Source organism: Megascapheus bottae, chromosome 1, assembly GCF_031878675.1.
Source record: "Megascapheus bottae isolate mThoBot1 chromosome 1, mThoBot2.hap1, whole genome shotgun sequence".
NCBI lineage: Eukaryota > Metazoa > Chordata > Mammalia > Rodentia > Geomyidae > Megascapheus > Megascapheus bottae.
In genome coordinates, this window is record NC_143509.1 from 72,728,175 (window position 1) to 72,740,311 (window position 12,137).

Below are 12,137 nucleotides of genomic sequence, written 5' to 3' on the forward strand. Positions count from 1 at the left end.
ACATACACAAACATATGTGTGGGCCTTTGTCTGCTTTTTTAGGAAACCCCAATACATTTGGTTTCCCCAATAAAACCTCAACTTGACAGCTTCTCAACATTTGAAAACATGTTTTATGAGGCTGGTGGTGATTATGATTTTTTTTATATTATGTAATGATGTGTTATCATTTGGAAAAATTTAACTCAGTTAACTATTATTTTCCAAGTGAACAAAGTAAGAGATTGCAAAAATTATACATGGGTCAAATGATCTATACAACATACTAGTGAGAGCAAAGGCTTTTAACTGTACAGAATATAAAAAGTTCCCTGAGCAGTACTTGGGTAGCTAAGGCAAGAGGATAAGAGTTTGAAGCCACCCTAAACAACATAACAAGTTCCAGGTCAGCTTACAATATATAGCGAAAAACAGTTACAGAAACAAAAGCACAAAAGCAAAATTAAAATCAACAAAAAGAACTTGTTAGCGGGGTGGAGTAGCTCACGCCTGTAATCTTAGCTACTTAGGAGGCTGAGATCTGAGGACTGTGGTTCAAAGCCAGCAGGGCAAGAAAGTCTGGGAGACTCCTATCTCCAATTAACCACCGGAAAACCAAAAGGGGTGTGGCTCAAGGGGTAGGGTGGTGGCCTTGAGCTGAAGAGCTCAGGGACAGTGCTCAGGCCCAGAGTTCAAGCCCCACAAACGACAAAAAAAAAAAAGAACATGTTGAACTGATGTATAAATTAACTTATATTATTAAAACATGTCAGGTGGCACCAATAATTCATGCCAGTAATTCTAGCTGCTCAGGAAAGAGAGATATGAAAAGTCATAGTTTAAAACCAGCCTAGTCAGACAAATCTAAGAGACTCTTACCTTCAATTAATCAGTGAAAAGCCAGCCATGGAGGTGTGGCTCAAGTGACAGAGTGCCAGCTTTGAGTGAAAAAGCTAAAGGAGAGAGCACTGGCCCTGAGTTCAAGCCCCAGGACCAGGATGCAAGCACAAACACACACTCACAAACACACACACACACACACACAAATCATATTCACAAACTTCTCCCTTTCTTTTTTAAAAATAGAAAATATGTATTTTTTTCAAACTGTCTGCCAGTTGGGAATATAATTTTATTCCTTACATAAAGTATAGGCTATATTTTTTTCCAGTTCTAGGCCTTGAACTCAGAGCTTGGGCACTGTCCTTGAGCTTTCTCAAGGCTGCACTCTACCCCTTGAGCCTTCTCAAGGCTGCTGGCGCTCTACCACTTGAGCCACTCCTGGCTTTTTCTATGTGGTACTGAGGAATCGAGCCCAAGGATGTATTTTTCCAACAAAAATTTAAATTCTAAAATTGTGATTTTACATGAATAACTTTTATCTAAAATTGTATTCAAAATTTGAAATGTTTGGTTTTGAGACAATTTTTGGTTGTATTTTACATTAAAAAGATTTATTCTGAATTTCTAAAAACAAGAAAGATGTATATGCCAGATAAGAAGACTGATATAACCCGGGCCATGGTGGCTCATACCAGTAATCCTAGCTACTCAGGAGGCTAAGATCTGAGGATTTCAGTTCAGAGCCAGCTCGGGCACTTAAAACAATGAGACTTTTATCTCTAATTAATTTGGTACTGTGGCTCAAAGGGTAGGGTGGTAGCCTAGAGCTGAAGAGCTCAGGGACAGCACCCAGGCCCAGAGTTCAAGCCCCACAACTTACACACACACACACACACACACACACACACACACACACACACACACAAAAGACTGATATAAAAATGTTTTACAGGGACCGGGAGTTTGGCCTAGTGGTAGAGTGCCTGCCTAGTAAGCACGAAGACCCAGGTTTGATTCCTCGGTACCACATACATAGAAAAAGCCAGAAGTGGTGCAGTGGCTCAGGGTAGAACACTAGCCTTGAGGAAAGCCCAAGGACAGTGTTCAGGCCCTGAGCTCAAGCTCAGGACGGGAAAAAAAAAAGTTTTACAACTAAAAAAAAGACACTAACCTAGAACACATGCAAAACAGACAACCTAACCAAAGAAATCATACAAGTTATACAAAATACACTTTCATACAACTGATAATGTTAATAATAGTAAATACAACTATTGAAAGTCCATGACATGATGACTACCTTAGGTAATTTATATGTACATTATCTCTAATGTTAAGTAATAATTGGAAGAGTAGTCAAAAATTGAAGTGAAACTGGCAGCTACCAAGTCTTGACAACCACAATACATAGTGGAAGATAAAACAGACATGGTGGGCCGGGAGTTTGGCCTAGTGGTAGAGTGCTTGCCTAGCATGCAGGAAGACCCAGGTTCAATTCCTCGGTACCACATACATAGAAAAAAATCTGGAAGTGGTGCTGTGGCTCAAGTGGTAGAGTTCTAGCCTTGAGAAAGTGTAAGGACAGTGCTCAGGCCCTGAGCTCAAACCTGGGACTAGCCAAAAAAAAAAAAAAAAATGGGGGAAGGGAAATGGAGACAAAAACATGAGAAGGGGTATCAATGTGTGAGAAGTTATGCACCTTCTACTTGCCAAATTTAATTGTAACTCCTCTATACATTACCCCGACAATAAAAAATAAAATAAATTTTAAAAGAAAACAGACATGCTTAGCAAGGAATGGGAAAAATTTTATCATTGAAAGAATTTAACATTGAAATTAAAGAAGAAAATTTGAAGGAGAGAGGAGGAAAGAGGAAGGAGGAGAGACTGGAGAAGGGAAAAGAAGGTAATTCTCCATCTTTTGGAGATTTGTTACAGTACCTAATAAGTCCACAGCTGCTTATATCACTCTGACTACTGCAAAAAGAAATTTAGATGACTAGTCTTCACGTGTATACAGTACAGGGAGACAGCGTACCCACAAAGGTACAATGGGATAGATAGATGCCAAGTGCAGGTGTGCTGTAGAAAATGACAGAAGTAAGGACTGTACAACTACCCTCCTATGAAGTAGCAATATAAACCATAGTAGACAAATAAACTAGGAGAAACCAAAAAGGCCAGTTTTCAGAAAGTCACATGTACTTTCGCTGAATGCAGTGATGCAGCAGAGAAGAGATGAGGTCATCTCAATATGGAGAAAATGGAAGTTAAGGAAAACACAAAGAGAAACAAAACTTTTCAGGTTGGGTATTTACAGAGCCTCCTGTGCAAGTGTCTGTGTTCCTTTATCAAAAGCCATTTGTCAAAAAACCACATTTTCTAGCACAATGAAACCCACTAAAAACCATTAAAAGTGAACAGAGAGATTTAAGAAAGAGTAAAATAAAGGGTGAATTTGATCAAAGTACATTGTATGTATACCAATGAATATCAAAATTAAACCCCTTTGTACAATTTATGACAATAAAAAATTTAAGAATAAAACATTATTGGGGCTGGGAGTGTGGCCTAAGGCAAAGTGCCTGGCTAGCATATACAAAGCCCTGGGTTCAATTCCTTGGTACCACATACACAGAAAAGGCTGGAAGTGGTACTGTGGCTCAAGAGGTAGCGTGCTAGCCTTGAGAAAGCCCAAGGACAGAGCTCAGGCCCCAAGTTCAAGACCCAGAACTAGTTTAAAAAAAAGAATAAAACATTATTTCAAGAAAAGACAATATCTGTCAGTTTAAGTCAATTTAAATTCTATAGATCACAAAAAAACACCCATTCATGGATTCATTCGATAAATATTTGTTATGGAGCACCTACAATGTTTTAAGTACTGAGAATTCAGCCATGAACAGAAAGGCAGTCCATGCCTCCATGGAGATAAGAATCCAATAACTAATAACCTAATGCCAGGTAGTGGTAATGTGCTATGAAGAGAAACAAAGCAAGAGACAGGAAGAAAGCCAGAAGTACTATTCAGAAACCTTCATGGCACCTTCTAAATGTATGTCACAACAAAGCAAATGGAGAGCTGAGATTTCTTATCTTCAATCTCTACTGAACTCTGAACAATGTTACCCAGTCCCACTGACTCAATTCCCACTTGAGTAGAGACTGTAGATTCTTGCTCTAGCCACATGTGTATTCGTGCCCACACACACATGCCCACTAGTACTGGGGCTTGAACCCATGGCCTTATGTTCTTGCCTAGCTTCTTATGCTCAAGGCTGGCACCCTACCACTTGAATCATACCTCCACTTCCAAATTTTGCTGCTTAATTGGAGACAGAGTCTTTTTTTTGAACCTGAGATCTCAGCATCCTGAGTACCTAGGATTATAGGCATGAGCCACTAGTACACAGTCCCAACAATCTAATTCACCATCCCATCATACACACTTCCATCTATCCTTCAATATGCTTTCCTTATGAATTATTTTTGAAAACAGCATATTAGTTCTTGCCACAGATGTTTATGCAGGCTAAAATTGTACCTTGTAATATTCTTCATACCTTGTTCAAAAAGACAGGGTTTAAAGTGAAAGGGAAAAAAATTTGAATTCTCATTACAGTCTAAAGAACTGTTTATCAGCTTTAAAAGGCCATTCAGGGGCTAGAGGTGTGGCTCAGTTGGTAAAGCCCTAGTCAGTGAGGAAAAGCATCAGGTACCAAGTTCAAGTCACATATATAGGATGATAATTCAACTACATCCCATTGGTATGTAGATATAGAAAGATAATTCAACTAGATCCTGTTGGTATGTAGATTCAATGAGGCAGAGTACATGATATGCATAACACAGTTCTGGCACAGAGTATGTACCCAACGATGTGGCCGATGATGATTACGTCTTTTGCAAGACTTATGTTTGATAGTTGATTGTTAAGAATTCTGGCATCTTTAGTTCACTAGCCTAACTGGAAGAGACTATATGGGAAAAAAAGAAGAACCACAGAGTCAAGTTTGAAGCCGCAGTTTACAGGCCTGATACTGAACTGAGAACACGGGAGAGTTAGTGGGATAACCCATGAGGCGGGTCTAAACAGTAAACACATGACCATAAGTGGCTGTTGTGTGCATGTAACTGATCAAGAAAATCTCCACATCAGTCAAGATGACACATTTTAAAACTGCTCGAGTGTTGTCTACAGGAACAAAAAGAAAGCAACTGCTTAGAGGAACAATGCCAGACATATCATCTAAAGGACTGGCAATGGAAAAAAACAGAAAGAGGCTTGAGCCTGATGCAAACGATAGAACCCTGAACAGAAATGAAAAGGCATGTGAAAGAAGGGAGACTAAGCAGACTTTCAACTTCAGTTTCAGTTCATTCATTCTGCTCCTACCCTGCCGACTCCTTTCTATCTGCAATCTGATCAAGGCAATCTCTTCCAAAAAAAATCTTCAAGAAAGGATCTCCACATCATACTAAGACATAAATGGAAAAGGCTATCTGAATTCTAAAGAGAGGATCCCCAAAAAGGACATGAAATTTGGAGAATAGACAAACGTTACATGAGGTACAAGACAGAGCGTGTACCCTTAATCATTATTATCATCACAGGTTCTACTTCCCACCTGTTACAAATATTGATTGCAATATGTTTCCATGGCCTAGATTTTTAATTAATGTTTGTTTAAGAATCCCTTTCTTATCCTGATGCTGGATGCTGTTCAACGCCACAGGCAAACAAACTGGTTGTCACTGGCTATGTAAACTACATGAAATATTATCATGCACAGCAGGACATGCTGCATCAACCTCCGCTAACTTTCACATCGTTTGACATCATTCTCCCTGGTATAAGGTCATTCTCCAAGGGCAAATTCAGCAGCCAAGCACCAAGTGGGTGCTTCTGTTTCTCCCAACCCTTATCTTTCACCTCAAATGTAATCTACTACTTTTGCCCTTGGAGTAGAGAGCTCCTGTACCTTTGATCAGAGCTTTTCATAGAATTATTATTTCACTTTTTTTTTAGTAACCAATTTGTTCAACCAAAATTCATGGAGTGAACATGAGCTATTTATAAGCACTGGAAGAAATGGGGGCAAAGAAAAGAATGAAAATTAGAACTCACACATTTCCTGTCCTCCAGGAATTCTTGCTTAGTCCTTATTCATCCTTATTCCTCAAGACTTAATCCCCATAGTAGGTCTTTCCTTTGTAGTTCTAGTCACTGGGAAATATCCCACTGTTTCTTTCAAATATGTTTGTAATCCTCTGGCAAAAGATTCAAATTTTCAAAAGGATCTAATCCATAAGAAATTTAATATACCGCTCCAACGGTTTTCAGAAATTCTTCCCAATCATGCATTTATTTTCAAATGTGTGTGCTTACTATATAGATTATTTAGTCTTCCTATCATCTTCTATCTTAAAGTCATGGTGTATACAAACATTTTCACAGTGCCCTTAGCCCTGTGAAAAATGAGTTTAAAAAAAATTGTCTTGCCAAGCACATGGTGGCTCATGCTTATAATCCTAGCTACTCGGGAGACTGAAATCTGAAGATTATGGTTCAAAGCCAGCCCTGGTAATGAAGTCCATAAGACTCTATCTCCAATTAAACACTGAAAATCAGGAAGTGGAGCTGTGGCTCAAGTAGTAGAGGTTAGGATCAGTGCCCTGGCCTTGAGTTCAAGTTCCACAACTGACTACCCCCCAAAATAGTCTTTCTGTAGCCACTATGGAAATTGGTTTGTCTCAAAAAGTTGGGCACTGTCCCTGAGCTTTTTAGCTCAAGGCTACCGCCCTATCACTGGAGCCACAGTGCCACTTCTGCTTCTGTAGTGGTTAACTGGAGATAAGAGTCTCACGGTCTTTAGTGCCAGAGCTGGCTTTGAACTGCGAGCCTCAGATCTCAGCCTCCTGAGTAGGTAGGATTACAGGTGTGAGCCACAGTACCCAGACAGAGCTAGGATTCTTATATACACTGTTCAAAGCAACAAGCAGGATTAAGCAGGTATGCATTGAAAAGTAGATTCAAAAACGTGGTATGTATAGGAATTAATGCACCATCTAACGGGCAAATATCATGTAACCCTTCTATTAAATACAATAAAAAAATATATGGAAAAAAATGTGGTATGGACAGATACACACAAAAAAATGTATTTAGACTGTACAGAAAAGTACTTGGATGCCAGTGGTTTGAGTATGAGAATGGAAGGTCCTGATCTGAAGCCAGCCTGGGCAGGAAAGTTCATGAGACCCAATAGGTGTTTTCAGTGTCACACATTTGGCAGCTCAGCTACAATGGGAAGCCCCAAAAACGTGGATAGAAGTCTGGGCGTGCACTTGGGCAAAAACAACACTTTATTTAAAAAACAAAACAAAGAGTGGCTCACACTTATAATCCTAGCTATACTCACAAGACGGAGATCTAAGCACTGAAGTTTAAAGCCAGTCTAGGCAGACAAATCCAAGAGACTTTTATGTCCAATTAACTAGCAAAAAGCCACAACTACAGGTATGGCTCAATGGACAGAGTACCAGCCAAGAGAAGAAAAAGCCTAGTGAGAGAGAAGTGCTGACTTCACCCCCAGTAACAGGCAAAAAATAACCAGTGAATAAAAGGGCTTAGATTGGCTCAGCCATGCAGAACCTACCCAGGAAGCTCCAACCCTGAGTTTTAGCCCCAGTACCCCAAAAAGGGGAGAAGGAAGATATCCTGACATACTGACCACATGAACGAATCTGTAAATCATGATATAAAATTAATCGACCACTAAAAGGTCCTACTATGCAGCTTATATAAGGTATCTAGAATCATAAACTCAGTGACAAAAAGAATGGTGACTGCTAGGGAACTGGAGAAAGAGGAAAGAGAGGTTTTTGTTTAACAGATGCCAAGTTTCAGTGTGAGAAAATGGAACGATTCTGTAGATAAATGTAACTATAATAGGGCCAGGAGTTTGGCCTAGTGGTTAAAGTGCTTGCCTAGCATGCATGAAGACCCGGGTTCGATTCCTTGGTACCACATACATAGAAAAAAGCCAGAAGTGGTGCTGAGGCTCAAGTGGTAGAGCTCTAGCCTTGAGAAAGTCCAAGGACAGTGCTCAGGCCCTGAGCTCAAGACCAGGACTGGCAAAAAAAAAATGTAACTATAATAAAATATAATGAAAGTACTGAGAGCTACTTAAGCTACATGCTTCAAACTATGTATATTTCCCTGAAACACAGAAATATTGAAAAATAATTACTCCTTCTCTAGAATATTTTTTATAATTCATGACACTGTTGGAGGCAAAGCAAGACAAAATAAACCTGAGAAAAAACTTTTGACTTTAACTGAATAAGTATATGCAAAGCATTTAGAGAAATGTGTCTCAATTTTCTTTTATTACCATACCTCCTATAGTACATTTCTTTTCTTTTCTTTTCTTTTCTTTTGGCCAGTCATGGGGCTGGAACTCAGGGCCTGAGCACTGTCCTTAGGCTTTCTCAAAGCTAGAGCTCTACCTCTTGAGCCACAGTGCCACTTCTGACTTTTTCTATATATGTGGACCAAGGAATCGAACCCTGATCTTCTTGCATAATAGGCAAGCACTCTACCACTAGGCCAAACTCCCAGCCCCGCTAAGGAACATTTTGACATATTTCTTTCCTGACATCCCCTGATAAAAGTATAATAGTATACATACACTAAATATCTGTTTATGTACATTGGCTCTTTGAAAAAGTCATAAACACTGTAATACTTTAGACTTGTTTTCCCCAAGAACCGATATTTGTCCTCTATACGATAACATCACCTTGTTATACATGTTACAGTACTAACACCTCTACCATTGCTATTCAAAGAGCAAACTGAGCATGTACATAATATTATCAATGCTATAATGTGTCCAAAGCCTTATGTTAATATTAAAAGTGCCCAATTGCTCTTAAACAACTGAACAAAACCAGAAATCCACTGTAACTGTCTGAAGGTTAACACTGTATAGATTCAAAACCTATATGTTTCACAGAATTTTGTTTACCGCAAATGTTTAGTATCATGTATAGAGAAGAGAACATTATTATTACTTAATGTAACCATAACAGAATCTATTTCTATATATGGTAAAAATATTATACACAGAATTTGTAAAAGGCTACGTGATTTTTCTTATTTATGTAAGTGCAAGCTGCTGCTCAGAGTGCAGACCTTGCACTAGTAACGTTAGCATCACTTAGAAGCTTCTTCAAAAGGCACAATCATCTGACCACAAATGGCTCTTTCCTCTAATCTAGCTACTTGGGATATTGAGATTTGAAGACAGTAGTTCAGAGCCAGCATGGACAGACAAATCCTGGAAACATTTATCTCCAATTAAATAGTTAAAAAAAAAATAAAGCTGGAACTGAAGGCATGAGTTGAGTGGTAGTGCACCAGTCTTGAGAGAAAAATCAGAATAAGGAAGAGGCCCTGAGTTCCAAAAAGGAAAAGGAAAAGACAGTCACTCATGCATCCAACCTCTTCCAACTCTACTGTAACAGAATCTGCAATACAGCAAGGCTCCTATGGGACAACTCTTACACATACCAGTTGAGAACCATGTCAGCTGGGTATGTTGGTACACTCCTGCAATTTTAACTGCCTTCTGACTGAGGTTTGGTTCAGGACCAACCTGAGCTACAATGCTGTCTCAAAACATCCAACAACAATACAATTTTTTAGTTCCCCAGAGTATTCTGTTTTTAACTATCCAAGTAGATTTCCTTACTTCTCTACTCAACTGCTTTTGCAGAGTTTATGAGAGATGCCAACTAGAAAGTGATTGCTGGAAATTCATTGGAGAGGCAATACATGAAAAATTCAATCTTAGAGCTTACTCCTGAAATGCAGGGAGTTCACTAATTCACTTGGCCACAGCAGAGGTGGTTCCCATTAAAATATGAAATGTTTCCAGCTAAAGATTCAACAGTTAACTATGAGCAGAGTGGAGGTGAAAGACTAGTAAGAGCTGGAGAAAGGAAGGGCTTCAGGAATTCAGAGCCCTATGAAGACGTTGTCTCTCCCTGCTCTACCTTCCCTGTCCTAACATCTTGATGGTCCAGTGACAAATCTCAGTCCTGCTACTTACTATCCTGAGAACTCTGAGCCACTTACTCAACTCTCCAGAACCTTAGTTTTCTCATTTCTGAAATAAGGCTAATTATACCTACCTCATGCTGTTGTGAGGGCTAAAAGAACTCTTGTGGTCAACTATTTAAACAAGTATTTACACACACCCTTTCCTAATCCACTAACTTCTCTAGGAACAGTAAAATCTTTTATCTGACAGTTCCCAATTAAAGGAACAGGAAATGCTTTAATAAAAAGCCACATATCCTAGCTTTAATGAGCCTCTTCAAAATGCTCCAAGATGTTCTTGGAGGCTGTTAAACATTGCATAACCCTGAAACCGTCAGTCATCAGAAAGCTGAATTTCCTTTCAATGTGTTCCTGTGTTCTTCCTGTGAAAAAGAACGGAGAGGCCGGGAGTTTGGCCTAGTGGTAGAATGCTTGCCTAGCATGCCCAAAGACCCTGGTTCGATTTCTCGTTACCATATACATAGAAAAAAAAGTCAGAAGTGGTACTGTGGCTCAAGTGGTAGAGCTCAAGCCCTGAGAAAGCCCAAGGACAGTGCTCAGGCCCTGAGTTCAAGGCCCAGGACTGGCAAAAATAGAAAAGAAAAAGAATGGAAACTCAACAAATTTGTTTTAAAAAATGATCAACCACCACCACAAAAAAAAACTAGTTTAGTTCACAAGAAACCACAGTAACATGATTACAAATAAAATTCCTAGTTATGCAGCAATTTCAAAAATGAGTTATACATGTATTACAGATATATAATTAATTTTGATGACTAGGCATATAATCCTGGCAACTCAGAACATGGCAATTGGTAAGATCATGATTCAAGATCAGACAAGACAAAAAGTTAATCTCAACAGACAAGCCAGATCTGGTGTTTCATTCCTATAATCCCAGCTACACAGGAGTTACAGATATGAAGATAATGGTTCCAGGGTAGCACAGGCAAAAAAATGAAATCTTACCTGAAAAATAACCTAAAAACAAAAAGGTTAGAGCTGTGATTCAAGTGGTAAGCTGCTTGTCTATCAAGGATAGATTAATATGTATCTATGACATACAAACCCTCAGCCTAATTTTGATTATGTTCTAAAATCTAAATGCCAGTGATTGTATGTAGAGATTCCCTTTTTGAATGCTCAACATGTCATTTGAAATATGACGTAAAAATCAATGTTAATAAAATTTTTAATAAAGAAAAAGACATGGCCCTGAGTTCAAACTCCAGTACCACCAAAGAGAATACAAGCTATGCCAAGCATTGGTGACTCATGCCTATAATCCTAGCTATTCACAAGACTGAGATCTGAGGATCAAAGTTCAAAGCTAATCTGGGCAAGAAAGGCTATGAAACTTTCATCTCCTGTTAACTACAGAAAACCAGAAGTGAGGGGTTGGGAATTTAGCCTAGTGGTAAAGTGCTTGCCTACCATGCACGAAAACCTGAGTTTCCTTGGTACCACATACATAGAAAAAAGCTGGAAGTGGTGTTGTGTCTCAAGTGGTAGAGCTCTAGAGTTGAGAAAGCCCAAGAGCCCAAGAACAGTGCCCAAACCCTGAGTTCAAGGCCCAGGACTGGCCAAAATAAATAAATAAATAAATAAGAAAGAAAGAAAAGAGAAAATATGTGGCAGCCAGAAAGCCATAAGAGGCTTTTTCTTTTTTTTTTTTTCCTTTTTTCTTTTTTTAATAAGAAAGACCAGAAGTGGAGCTACAACTCCAAGTGGTAGAGTGCTAGCCTTAAGAAAAATAAAGCGCAGGGCCAGCTCCAAAGCCCTAAGTTCAAGTCCTACAGCCAGCAAAGAGAGGAAGAAAAGGAGAGATGGAGGGAGGGAGAGAGGGAGAGGGAGAGAGAGAGAGAGAGCTGGAGGAGAGAGAGAGAGAGAAAGAGAGCTGGAGGGAGGGAGGGGAGGGGAGGGGAGGGGAGGGAAGAGGAGAGGAGAGGAGAGGAGAGGAGGGGAGGGGAGGGGAGGGGAGAGGAGAGGAGGAAAGAGTGAAAGGGGAGCGGGGAGAGGGAAGAGGGATAGAGAGAGACAGAATGAGATAGGAAAACACTTAGAAAACATCCCACTCCCCATTTTGAATGTACTAGCCAAGGCCCCAGTGCCACGTGGACCCTTGTTGGTTAGAAATGTCCGTCCACCCTCCTCACCCTCAGTACTTCAGCATCAGGTCACAGAAGTGAAAAGGTCAAGTTCT